We start from the raw sequence: 15004 nt of genomic DNA on the forward strand, positions 1-15004 counted from the left end.
GTGACCATATTGTATTTTTCCAATACTTCGTGTTGCATGGTTGAGGGATCAATATCCTATCACCTTTGAGTAAAATGCTATTCTCTACAGAAAGCTTGTCTCGATAAGACCAATATGGTGGAATGTCTTTGCATAGTTCTCTGCAAGATTCTGGCCATCTTTGAACAATCTGTTCCTTCAGATCACACAGTGTTGTGTCAGTATTTGTTGCTTGATGGATCTGCATTAATTTCTTAATGAAGAATTGTATGAAGTTTACTTTAATGTCTGAATCAATGACTTCTTTCGTTTCGTATTCCTGGAGTCTTACCTTTTATATCTTCTTTGCATCTCTTGCCGTGTCCCCGAGTGGTTTATGCCCCAACGTCGGCACACCTGGAACAAAAGCTCTCTCATGCATAAAATAGATGCAAGACTCATTTATCTGGACAAGTGGAATTTTATTCAGTTTCACGGCCGAATTTGCGTCCCTGTTTTCTGCTCATCCTTAGAAGGAGGGTGAAAATTTTGCTATACATTTATCTGCCATCCATCCCTATCTTTCGCTGCTCCTATGAAAAGTCTTCCACCTTCTCGGAATCGCAACATACTCTAGACTGTAGACTGTCAAACTCACTCTCAACTGACTCGAAAAATACATATGCGCCCCTATTTATTTTAAGGTGTATGTGTGGGGCGATAAACCCCATTACCCAGCCTGTACTCAAAACGCACTGACCTGCCTTGTGACCTTTTGCTGTATACGTCTTGTCAATGGAAGTCAATAGGTTTGATCTATATCACCAGTAACCTTTTTTTATCCCTTTGCACTCAACTAGACACAAGTAAGCTTGGCTCAAGCCAGTACCGCATTAACTGCATTAGACACATTTCTTTGTATATAAAATTCTTTATCTTTTGCAGCGATATCTGGTGATTATTGGCCCACTTATAGTCAATCTTCTTCTGCATGCGTTCACTGAGGTTTGCCATGAGGTCCGAAAGGTTAGGAATGGAAGGTCCCACATAGGTAATGGTTTATAATACCTAGTGTAGCTATGTTACGTTAGTTGGGCCGGGGAATGATTTTATTTTCTCCACTTTTTAGGAATTTGGGTGTATCCTGTTTTCGTTGAAGATAGCACCAAAGAATTTGACTTGTTTCTGGTTGGTAGCACATTTGTTACCGTTAAATGTGAGACCTGCAGTCTGTGTTGTTTGTTTGCTATCACCTCTTGGATATGCTAACTACATAAATGTGTAACGTCATGGTATGACTGTCGCCATGGTCCAATGGGTTAGGACGCTGACCGAGAAATGTTAATTTTTGCGTTCATGCACACTTTCAACGTTTCGTTTTTTTTTATTTTTAACATATTTTTGAACACATTTATTTTGTTAAGCTTTTGCATTTAAACAGTTTGAAGATTAAAAAAAATATTTTTGTTTTGTAATTTGTATTATTTACTTGGCCCATAACAAATAATTAGAGGAATTTTTTATTGGCGATTGATTTAGCTGAAGGTTGATTTAAAGATCCGATCACTATTAAATGCATTAATATTACTTACGTAAATCACAAATACTATTTTTTTTTAATTGTATCTGCTTAAAACTATTTTTCTTGCTCACATGCCCTTATTCCGAATTGTAGCAGCGGACCGACATCAGTGGACATTTTATTTACCAAAACGGTTATTAACAATGTTTTTATTTTAGGTTTAACCTATTTCAAACTGATATAAATTATTGCACAGTAAAAATAATTAAATTAAAACAAAAATCATTTAACAAGTGTAGTCAAATGTGACTTCATTTTCGATTTTTTATATCATTTGGGCAACGCTGGGTAGCCCTGTTAGTTGTTTATAAAGCGTAAATTAGGAATGCTAAAATAATTTTGACGTTTATTTTAAACTTTTATTAAAGAACAGTGTACAAATAGATGTTCAAACGAAAAGAAAAATTCGATTTATGTCACACAATTTTATTAGAATATTTGTAAAGCTGTGTTTTACTTGCCGTAGCATTTTAACGATAAGCCAGGCTTACTTTTATTTTATAAGAGGTATCACTTATCAAGGCCTAAAAGCCACTCGATGATAAGGGTTAATGAGTGTAAGGTGGTCAATGAAACAACAGCAGCGTTTGGCGTTTAAACAAACCTTGCTTACTTTTCTTAAATCAAATATGCTGAACCAAAATGGTAAAAAAAACACGTTATCAGCAGATACAAAGGACAAAATATAAAACTAGTGTATTGTATCCGATCATGAATTCCTTAAAAAATCTCTGTGCTTGTCTAGAATTCAACCTTATAAAAAAAATACAGAAAAATCTTTATGATGTACGTATCCATCATGGGGCCTGTTTTGAGAAGTCGTCATTGTGCTGATAGATTCCGAGTTTTTTTTTCATACATAGGAATTTGAGACGCTATAACCAACAAAACTTCAACGGATTATAATAAAAGTTGCGACTACTTTTTCAAAACAAAAAAAACTAGACATTACAAAGGAAAAGGAATGTTTATTACAGAAAACTGTAAAGCGACCTTTTATTATAAACATAAATCTCAGAGTTTAAAAGAAAATGTACCTGCGATTAATTCTTGACTACTTTTTTTGACCGTTTTCTTATAAATAAATCTAAAGATTTTTAAAAATATAAGCTTTAACAAAAGGAATGAAAACGCAAAGATAATTACAGAGGCATTGTATTTTTTATTAAATAAAACATTTTATTTCTAACAGTATTGTTACATTTTTCTTCGGTTTTATAACATTCATTTTCTCATTAATGTTTAAACTTACATTAAAAAAGATCGCAGCTATCTTTTTGAAATGGTTAAATCCTTATTTTAAAAGCCACAGTCATTTGGAACAGTGACATCAATAATGAGGGCAGTTATTTCTGACTTGTTCCATATTACAATGTCTGGCTTGATGGTTTTGTCTTTTATGTATGTGCCCACTTGTATGTTTTTTCATAGAACACTGTCACCTTACCATTTGATGGTTCATGTTTCCAGATGTTTGACGATCTATCATATTGCATCTCTTCACTGATCTTCCAATGGAGCCATTTTTTATACTTTATTGTGGTAGGCAGAGTAAAGGCCATCTGCCAATAGGGTTTAGCTTCCAGGCATTAGGTTGCTCAGGCACTCATCGCCGAGTGATAAAACCTGCACTGGCCATTTGATTGTAGATAAGCCATTTAAATTCTATTATGAGTAAGTTCTGATCTTGATCGACTTGAATGAGACTTTGCTCATCAAATGGAAGTCTCTCATTTGCAGCTCTTGGCGTGAGACATTCATGTCTATATATCACTGGTTAAGTTCATCAAGAAACTTCTTGGCTCTTTTGTTATTTTCGTATTTGGTTTATTGTTTCTATCTCAATTCCTATGTATTTCTTTTCTTCCTTGTAATCTGTGTTACAAGTTCATCCTATAGCTCGGTCGTATTCTCTAGTTTTAAGTAAGCTTTGTGATTGAGGTTTATTGAGGTGTTTATGGTGGTCTTTTACCATTCCTATTGTCATCTGTTGAAATTTTCATGTACTACCCAATGCTAAATAATGGTGGCTCGATATGCATAGTTTATTTCAGTGAGGCCTATACCTATTTCTTTTCATGGTAGGTATATTCTGTCGATGCACTGGTTTAGGTATATTATTTTATGTAGGACTAGCAGTTTCTCAGTTTTGTATCGAACCAATTTGTATTATGTTGAGCCCAGTTAATAATCCCCAAACTATATGAGATGACAGAGTTGGGTTAGTTTATGCTTCACTTTTTTATTATTTTACTTTGGTTATTTTGAAGAGATCAGGGGAGCTAACTCTTCCTGGAGCTAACACTTGATTCTGTTATGATTTAAATTTATATCCGAGAGCTCTTTTAAGGATAGACGCTGTTCCCTTTATGGCTGCTATTTGTATTTCCTTACAGCTTGATCTTCCAGGGATTGCTTCTAAGTATTTCTGAAGATTCTTTTTTATTATAGCAGTTGCTCCTATCACAGCCGGTATAATGTTTATTTCTTTCAGAGACCATGTCGTTTTTAGATCATTTTTAGGTCTTGACATTTTGTTACCTTTTCCCATTCAACTCTGTTAAGAACAAAATCATTTGGAAATGTAACATCGATAATGAGCCCTGTCTTTTATGTATCATAGGTGAACACTTGATTTCATCCTGATTTGAATTAATATTCTAGAGCTCTTTTCAGAACATATGCTGTTCCCTTTATAGCTATCTAACCCTAACCCTAACCCTTTATAGCTATCTGTATTTCATGCCAGCTTGGTTTTCCAGGGATTGTTTCCAAGTATTTCTTAAGGTTTTTTTTTCATTAGGCCAGTTGCTCTGATCACAATTGGTATAATGTTGATTTATTTAAGAAACTATGTCGTTTTTAAATCTTTTTTAGGTCTGATATTTTGTTGTTTTTTTTCACCCGTATGTATTTGCATGTGTCTTTTTAACTTTGATCTGGCTATAAATGCCGAGCCACACACTTGACAGGAATATGGTTTTTCTCCAGTGTGTGTTCGCATATGTGTAGTTAATATTGATCTTGCTGGAAAAGCTGAACCACATACGTCACACGAATAAGGTGTATCTCCTGTGTGTCTACGCATGTGGATTTTTAATGTTGATTTTTGTGAAAATGATGTGCCACACACCTCACAAGAATAAGGTTTATCGCCAGTATGAATTCTTATATGTCGTTTTAATGATGTTGTTTGTGAAAAAGACGAGCCACATACTTCACAAGAATATGGTTTGTCTCCAGTATGAATCCTAACATGTCGTTTTAAAGATGCTGTTTCTAAAAATGATGAACCGCACACTTCGCAAGAATATGGTTTTTCACCAGTGTGTATTCTCATATGTACTTTCAATGTGGACCTCCATGAAAATAATGAACCACATAATTCACAAGAAAATGGCTTTTCTCCAGTGCGTGTTCCCATGTCTGTATAAATATAGTGTTTATAATTATGATGAATCACATCACACAAGAATAAAGTCTGTGGTCATAAACTACTTTGGATTTTCTCCAGTGTACCTATGAATGATTAAAACATTTCAGTTAATAAAATATATGACGAAAATAAAACAATAATTGTATTATTTGAATTCTTTAGGCTACTGTTCACATCTTGAGTGTTATTTTCATAATGTAAGTTTCACTCTTCTTTAACTGTACGTTGTTCAATTCAGAAATCAGTATTATTTTCACAATGTTTTTTTTTTTACAAGAGTGTCACCACTTATCAAGGTCCAGAGGCCACTCGAGGATAAGGGTTAATAGGTATACATTAGTCATTGTGATTTTAGCATAGTAAACAGTGGGAATTTTGTAACTTGGATTACTTAGGGGGACGATTCAATTAGAACTTGTTCACATTGGACTTTTTCTTTTTTTTTCATAGGCATCAACTCATTATCAAGGCCAAGAGGCCACTCAAGGATAAGGGTTAAAGAGTGTACAGTAGAAATTGGACAATATAATAATCATTAGTAATTAAAATTTGTTAAATTTGATAACTTATATGGAACGGCTCATCAAGAACTTATTTACGTTAGACTTGAAGACAACCATATTGTAGTCAGCCGGAAAGCAGGAAAACGGAAGACAATTCCACAGGCGTGCAGTTCTAAGAAAAAAGCTTTGTTCATGGAATCTACGTTTAGGTTTAAGTACAGATAAAGAGTGGGGGGAATTATTGATAGTGTTTACAGCTAGACGAGTGTTTCTTGTGAAAGTTTTGCGAGGGGGGACCATAGATTGAAGCTCAGTCGAACACTTTCCATGAAAATAACGATACATCAGAGACAAACTCGCAACATCTCTTCTGTGAGATAGAGAGGGCAAGGAATTGAGAAGGACATCTCCTACGAGGCTACAAAGTCTATTTTGAACTCTATCAAGGCAGGACAAGTCCTTTCTAGCAGCTCCTGCCCAGATGTGGCAACAGTATTCCATCCTTGGACGTACCTGGCTCTTATATAGATAGAGAATTGCATCAGCAGTGAGATATCTACTGGATCGATAGAAAGATCCCACCATTTTCCCAGTGGCCTTGGCAACAGATTTGATGTATGTGTTCCATTTAAGATCAGGAGTAATGGTCAAGCCCAGAAGCTTGTCAAAACTTGAGGCCTCCTGAAGACGATGTTTTGGTAAACGTAACCTCTGATCTTCTTCAGGTGTGTCTTGTTGAATTCAGGAATCTGTCGAACTCAGGAACCTGCACAAAATTTCAAACAGACCCCTCTTGTTCCATCAGCTTTAAGATATTCAACCCAAAGAAGAATCTAACTTTATAACTGAATTTTAACAAGTACTTTATCCACTATGCCACAAGAAAGATTTCCGAGTTAGACCAGATAGATCTGAAGAAAGTAGGTTACATCGACCGAAATGTTGTGAAAATAACACTCAAGATGAGAACAGTAGTTGAAATAATCCAAATAATATGAATAATCAATCTTCATCTCAAAAACTCAGAAATATAAAATAATATATATGTAAGCATTGTTTTACTAATTTATTTATCAATTTGAAGTTGATTTCTTTCCTAAATTTTCAAATGTAATCATTTAGTATTTGATGAAACAAGACATGTTACAAAAATCCGAAACCTGGGCTTTCATATCTGCACTAATATTGATTACTTAATTGTTATAGGTAGTTACTAAAAATAGAGATTTCTATTTCCCAAAATTTCATCTAAAATATTTTGGACAACTTTATGATACATCTATATTTGTTGTTATTATTTTTAATGGATTTTTCATAATTTTAGAAGGCAACAGAGAAATTAAACTGAAAGCATTTCAAAACGGTTTACTTCAAAGAAGAAAAATATAGCTGCATTATTATGTAATATATCATATATCCGATTTGCAACAAGTAAAATTTCTGTGTAAAGTACTGTAGTTAAATTGTGTTGGCAAATAAAGAAACTCCAGTGATAATTTGAGGGTCATTCCAAAAGTAAAGCTTAACACAAAAACTAAAACATTGAAAAGCTACAAAGACGGATGTGGTACCATTAAAACGAGCAAATTTATATTCCACATAGTCACCACCATTCTCAATGCACTTTGCACTTTTACCAGCTATTAACGATGTCTCAATCGCAAAAGCTTTGTATCATACATCTTTGTCACTACTCTGAAATTGCGGAGTCCATTTCTTAACTGTACTGCTATCAACTGCATGTGATTTGTAAACGTCCAACAGGCGCCAGTGAATATTGATAGGTTCAATTTTTTCTGCATGGAAGAATTCAATCCCTGCTTCTGGCGGATGTCCATGACAGGGGTTACTTTCTTAGGGTCTTACACTCTCAATATTTGCAACAGAGCGATAAAACTTTTCAATGTCATCGATTCAGGCAAAATAAAAATAGAAAACAATAGAAATCCATTAATAATAGTACTCTTCATTTAACGTTCTATGAAAAGGTTATACAGAATATTCCAAAAGTAATGCATAATAATTTTTATTCTGCCCAACGTCATCAGAGCGGATTGCAAATTACATTATAATGACTGAACTTATGCATTCATGACCTGTAAGTTTCGCCTCATTTTTGCAGATATTGATGGTGTGAGACTTTAAGATAGAAACCCTTGGCATGGATGTTCATCATAAGCAGATATGCATCATTGAGTTCCTGGCAAATGTGCACTGAGTATGGTGGTGACCATGTAGAAAAATAAATTCTGGAACACAAAAACATCGCTTGTTTTAATGGTACTACTTCCGTCTTTGTAGCTCTTTAACTTTTTGAGTTAAAAAAAAAACTATAGGAAACTTTAATTTTGGAATGACCTTCATATGACAAAGCGTGTTTAGGGCGTCCATGCATAGCCATCATTCATTGTTGGTAAATATGCATGGAGGATTATTAAATTATCTCCCTTGTTTTAAAATAAAATCATTTTATTGGAAAAATGTCTTTGATCATACACAGATGGCATTCTTAGAGAACTCATGACTCCTGCAGTTTAATCCCATTAAATAGGATCTTGAATTAATTTCCCAGTTTGGAAACATTGTAAGGACATTATTGAACTTTTCCACTAAATCAAGAAATATATTCAAGATGTTTCTGACTTTGTGAATTTTGTGTCTTCAGAGTTTTTTGTAGCGACTGATGTTTACACCTCAGCATCCAATATTAAAATGCATAAACTCGTTTCTATGCAACCGAATTCATGCAGGCCTTAATTAATAAAAACAAATGATAATATTTTGGACCAATCAGATTTTCTGAATTTATTTGATTATGAAAAATACAGACAATTAATATGATTTTCTGTAATGCATAGCTCTTAAATTATCAACTGATTTCTCTAATATCTCAACTAATGAATCAACCTTGTCTTACAAGGACTCTAAAAACATTCATGAACCTTTTTTTTTACATAAGGGTCACCACTTATCAAGGCCCGGAGGCCACTCAGGGATAAGGGTTATTGCGTGTACAGTAATCAATGAGATAGTATTGTAGTAATCATTAGTATTGGAGATTTGATATAGTGTCTTACTTAAGGGGGCGGTTTGTCAGGAATTTGTTTACGTTGGACTTGAAGACATCCAAGTTGTAGTCAGGTGGGAAACAGACAAACGGAAGAGAGTTCCCTTTGTTTTTCCTATTGTTGTAAGCTTCCATTTTAAAATATCTTTACAGCAATAGGAAAATACAGAATGTTCATAAGTATATAGAAACCAGAAATAATTGTAAGAGAGTAATAGCGATAGCTAAGACAGAGTACACTGAAACCACCAGGAAATGCATTGAAGCACAGAAATTAGGAACCCGGGATTTTTGGAAAATCTACAACAGTGTAGTAAATAATGGGCAGTCAACGATTCCCTCACTATTAAACAATCATAAGGTTGCTTGCACGGCAACCAACAAGGCAAATCTGCTTGCCAGTCAGTTTGCCTCAAACTCCACACTGGACCCGACACACCACTCCCTCCCTGACTTTCCTTTGCGGACAGACACCACACTAGACGATTTGAAAATCACCCCTTCTCAAGTGCATGGTATCATAAAAAACCTAGACACCTCAAAAGCATGTGGACCAGATCTCACCCCGGCTGTGCTAATAAAAAAAATGCTCTGCTGAGATTGCTCCAGTTCTCTCCAAACTTTACAATAAATGCCTTAATGAATCTTGCTTTCCCGACTGCTGGAAAACCGCTTCTATGGTACTAGTCTTCAAGAATTCTGGTGAAAGAACTGACCCACTAAATTATCGCCTCATTAGCTTCCTCCCACTTTTCGCCAAAATATTTGAGTCCTTAGTTAATCAAGCCCTAGTCCAACACCTAACAGCTGCTAAACTCCTGACCGACAAACAATATGGATTCAGGCAAGCCCGTTCCACAGCAGATGCCTTAACTGTAGTCTCTGAATGTATATACTGTTCACTGGACAAAACAAGGGAGGGTAGAGCGGTAGCCCTTGATATATCTAAGGCTTTTGACAGGGTATGGCACGATGGTCTTCTGAGGAAAATTAGATCATGTGGTATCACTGAAAGAATACACAATATAATAATAATATTTTGGACCAATCAGATTCTTAAGTAAGAGAAAAATCCAAGTTTTCCTTGATGGTCGTACATCTAAACAATATGATATAAATGCGGGAGTACCCCAGGGATTTATCCTTGGACCTTTATTGTTCCTGATATTCATAAATGACCTCCCTGATAAAATTGTTTCGAGATGGGTATATTTGCCGATAACACCACCTTCTGTAACAGGCATGAGGGGAAAACAAATGAACACATATCTAAGGAAATGGCAAAATCACTAGAGGATGACCTCCAATCTGTAGTGGAATGGGGACAAAAATGGATGGTCACATTCAATGCTGCCAAGACTAAGCTTGTTTCCTTTAATAACTACAAGAAACCTTTTCTACCATCAATAACAATGGCTAAGAATACACTGCCTGAAAGTACTTCCTTTAAACTCCTCGGCTTAACGTTTACAGGGAACATGAACTGGAATATATACATTGAGAGCATTGCCAAGGTTGCTGAAAAGAAGGTGAGCTCTCTCTACCATGCCAGAAAATTACTTACGCTTGAAAGTATCCTGTACCTCTATAAAGCCACCATTTGCCCATGTATGGAGTATTGCTGTCACATTTGGGCTGGTGCATCTGCTGCTTGTCTCTCACTCCTGGACAGGGTTCAAAAAAGAGTTGCCAACCTGATAGATCCTGAACTGGTATCTAAGATTCAGCCCCTGTCCCATCAACAAAATGTTGCATCCCTCTGCCTGTTCTACAAATACTTTAATGGTGGCTGCTCTGATGAACTGCAAGCACTTGTACCTCCTCGACGTGACTACCCCCGACAAACATCTAAGTACCTCCCTTTTACAATAGAGATCCCTAGGTGTAAGAAAGCCTTTTACTCCAATAGTTTCTTCCCCAGAACTGCAAGTCTTTGGAACTTCCTTCCGGGATACTGCTTTTCCAACTGCACTGATATGTAGAAGTTCAAGTGTAATGTGAACAAACATCTTTCTACTCATCTCCCTTCATAATGCCCCGCAAATTGTCCCCAATAGTAGCCCCCTACTTCAAAGTGACACTTGCCTTGTTTGGGGTGATGATTGAATAAAAAAAAAATATTTTAGAGTTCTTGTAAAAACTAGGTATGTACAAAGTGAATGGGCAATCCCTAAAATGCATAAATAAATTCACCAAAAATACAGGAAATTAACTAATTTTAATTACATTTTCAGTATTAATTAACAATAGCAGAATATAATAAACCCATTATTATTTTTTAAATTTTAGTGAAAATGTATTTTGTAAATAAAATACACCTTAATGTTTTAAGTAAAATTAAGAAAATGTATTTTGTAAATAAAATACACCTTAATGTTTTAAGTAAAATGTATTTTGTAAATAAAATACACCTTAATGTTTTAAGTACTAAAAAAACGCATGAATTTCTGTTTGCTATTTTTTTTTATAAAAATAAAGCATTGTAGGTGTTAACAATTAAACATTTTTTTAATATTTCTGAAACATTACGAATAAAGCCTCTAAAGTCTGTGTTAATGAAATCAATATAACTCCACGAAAAATTACTTTCTGAAATTATTGATATTATCATTGAATTAAGCATTGTTTATTCAATATTTTCACCAAAAAATAATATAACTGAAAAATATATTTTATGTGATTTTAATGATAGCAATTTTCATCAAAATTTCAAATGTAATATTATTATATTTTTCTTGTATGCATAATGGTGTAAGCATCAGCATGAAAAATTCTTTTTATTATCATGAAAAAAAAATGAAAGATCACTAAAAAAAAATAGTTAAAAAAATAGTATTATATTTTTTAATAATGATTAATTTAGACAAATACAGATAGGCCAAATTGTAATAATAAAACAAAAATCAAAAAGGAAACAGACAGAATTTTCATCTTACCCACCGTATTATCTTTAATCATTATTAGTTTTGCTTATGTTTTTCAATGAAAAAATTGTCAGTATAATCAGTAATTTTAATTGACTTTTTCGTATTTGAAATGCATTTTTACTTTATTTTATAAATGACTAATTTAATTTATCATTACAAAACGTCTGAGAATAAATCGAGTCATCATGTAAAAAAATTAAATAAAAATTTTAATTTTAAATAAATTAATGAATACTAGCAGAACCCGTGGAACTTCTACGGTAGTTGAAAGTTTTAAAAACATTATAAAAATAATTAAAAAATAAAATAAAACAAATGACTACGAATTTAAAACAATTTTTAGCAATGCTTTTAAGAATTGATTTTAAAAATTTAGATTTTTTTTTCAATGAAAATTGAACACACAGCACTTTTTTTTCTGAATAATTTTTAAATATAAATGAAAAAGGAACAGATGTCAATTCACTTGCACATTTTTTTAATTAAAAAAAAATATAATAAAAAACTTATAATTTCCTCTCAACATGGCCTTTTTTATTATAAAATAAAATAAAATAAAATAGTCCATTTGAAATCGTAAACAGACAACCATGTGTTTTTGCTTTGAAAATTTTTGGAGGGTTAATGGTTTTGATAATTTTATCATATAAAGAGAGACTATAAAGGGTACTAATAGGTTTCCCATTAATTAATGCTTGCGATGATGATGTTTTTGTGACGTCGGACAAGTAAATTAATATTTCGATTTTTTGTAATCGTCAAAAATAAAGAACTTAAGGTATAATTATGTTTCAATTCCTCTATAAATTTTAAAATAAAATGAACTTTTTGACATTTTAGGCTTCTGTGGAACTTACGTACGACGCCTTTTCGTTTGTTTTGATTGTGTGAAATCGGATCTGTTACTAAACTTTCACTTTGAGGGGAGGGGCTAATTAAGCTTTTTTTCTTTGTTTATTTGTTTGTTTTAATCCAGTATCTTTAGACTTTACTTTACTAATTATCTTTGAAACAGTCGCAGAAAAATAATATTTATCTTTCAAGATATTTTTATAATGAATTTCTTTAACTTCAAAATTTAGCTCAAGTGGTCAGTTTCCGATGTCGCCGTAAAAATATTTTTCATTATAACTTTCTTTTTCACGTGTAATTTTTTTTTTTATTTTCTTTCAGAGATTAACTTTAGTAGGCACCGCCAAAACTGGGGGGGGGGCAGGTCAGTACTTTTTGACGGACCGTCTTTTTAAAAATCTACCAAAAATCAGGTAATTATCCGATCAATACGAAATTTTCAGCGATTATTAGGAGAAGAATGAACTTTATAACAGTGTACTTATTTTTCATAAACGATATTTATATATATATTTTTTTTGCTTACAAACCCCCCCCTTGTTTTAAAGTGGGAACAAATATGCTTAAAATAATCATCTGAAACTGAAACTAACATATTGTGTTGTTGTAAGGGACAGAATTATAGATTAAAAAAAAAAAAAAATTGTTTGCATACCTTATTTTGACGTCTGAATATCAGAACTTCGATTGTGTTTAATTATCCCGCTTTTGAGTTTTGAAGTGTGAAATTCGGTGAATATGTTAAGTAAAATAATTAATTTAAGTTAAGCAAAACAAAAAAAAAAAATTTTTAATATTTATACGAAAAAAGCCATTTTAAAATTTTTGATAAATAAATTAACAATTTTTTTTTAGCGAGCCGAATAATGCATGACCATTATTAAACAGGGCATGCTTTGAATAATCGATACCAAAAAAAAAATTCGATAAATATTGTGCCCTTTGTGTTAAAAATAGCATCATTTTTTTCGATCCCGTTTGAAAACGTTTGCCGCCTTTCGACTACGGTGGACCAAACGCGCTGAAATAATTTTTTTTTATTCTGCTTTAAATTGCCCCCCCCCCATTTTGGGGAGCCTGGCCCCCACACACATACACATTAAAAACCAAACTCATACAAATGGTCACCCATCTGGTACTGGCCAGCCTCAGCTTAATAATACATTGAAATTTTCGTCACTGAAAAATAAGTTTTTTTGGCCTGTTTGGTCTTCCATAGTTTTCTTATCATCAAAAGAAAACGTAAACAGAGTCGATCTGAACTCTACGTCGACGCGAAATATTTGGTTACCTATATGAATAAGTGGAATTATTTAAAATTCAGGTACTTATATTATAATATTTTTGCATATTCTCTTAGAAAATCATCCTAAATCTTAGTTAGACAATAAATAAATAAATTAATTATTTCAAAAACCCTTTTTTTTTAAATATTTAAGTACGTTTTTTGTGCAAGACAAAAAATGTCAATTGTTAACTTTTTGGGAAAATTTAACATTTAAAATTGAATTAAAAATAGTAGAAAAAGTTTTACATTATTCTGTTTTCTATATGATAAAATTCAGGGTTTTATCTTTCTGGAAAAAAAAAGTTACTCAGAAATAATGGATTTTAATAAATGTAATTTCGTTTTAAAAAACAACAACAACTTGATTTTGCGGCCATTTTTGGCGGTGCCTAAACTTTAGGCTTTAGTTTTTCAAATACAATAATAAATAAAAAAGTAATCGGAAACCTACAAAAAAAAAAAAAAAAAATTATGATAAGGCGACTTTCAAGACATGTTCCCCTATCTCAGTTTCTGCAATTCTTCGGCCATTTTTGCACGTACCCACTCTTTTGTGAACATGTACCTTTTGGGCTCATTTTGTTTTTGCTTAATGTATAACATGTCTCTTGTTTTCTCACGTTTAATTATGAACCTATAAACCTTTTTCACTGAAAATATTTCTTCAAAATTGGCTCATCCCAAATTCCCCCTCAAATTCTTTTAAAGTTTAAAACATCTCTAATCTGCACAAGCAATGTAAGTTGTTTCTCGTAAACTAAGAAAAAAAAAACATATTTTTTTTATGTTTTAAAAAGCAGGGTTCTTTGTTTATGCGTAACAGTGGAATGTCAATTCATTTTGAAATAAACATGCATATTTAAAACAAAGGGTTTCGATTCGAACGCGCTCCTGTAGTTAAAAAAAAAAAAAGAAAAAAAAAAGCCCCCCCCCTGCCCGCATAAAAAAACACAAAAAATCAATCAAGTAATACTTACATTTTTGCTTAATAATTACTTAACAAATGACAAGAGAAACAAAAACAAATATGTGTTAACAATATTTACGATTGGAAGTCAATAATCAAGATGGTCACCGAAGAGTAGGTCCGCAGAAAATTAAAACGGAAGAAATTTAAATGAGCCGCATTAAAAAAAGGTCCGGTCTCTCTATAGAAAATTACGGGTAAAAATTAGAAGTATTATTTATCGCAATATTTTAATGGAGAAAATAAAAGATGAGACACCAACTTCATGGAATTAATTGTCGTCTGCTTTAGATTACTAAAACAAATAACATTATTCTGTGTTCTATTATTAAATATATCTCTTGTTTCAATAGGCGGCTTTGGTTTACTTTGGCCTCCCTGTTGTTCTACGAGACTGTGCACATGGCGGTGTATGCGAAAAAAA

The 15004-nt window shown here is 33.0% G+C and overlaps 1 long non-coding RNA gene across 1 annotated transcript; it reads right to left on the bottom strand.

The window, feature by feature from the left end:
* Nucleotides 1-2682: 2682 nt before the first annotated feature.
* LOC145296915 (uncharacterized) lies at nt 2683-14680 on the bottom strand. Its single transcript, XR_013870072.1, has 2 exons — nt 14591-14680; nt 2683-5059 (listed from the first exon to the last, which is right to left on the bottom strand). It is a non-coding gene; the product is annotated as an uncharacterized LOC145296915 (long non-coding RNA).
* Nucleotides 14681-15004: the final 324 nt, after the last annotated feature.

This window comes from Euprymna scolopes, chromosome 17 (assembly GCF_053919585.1).
Source record: "Euprymna scolopes isolate OS-2025 chromosome 17, ASM5391958v1, whole genome shotgun sequence".
NCBI classification, from domain to species: Eukaryota; Metazoa; Mollusca; class Cephalopoda; order Sepiida; family Sepiolidae; genus Euprymna; species Euprymna scolopes.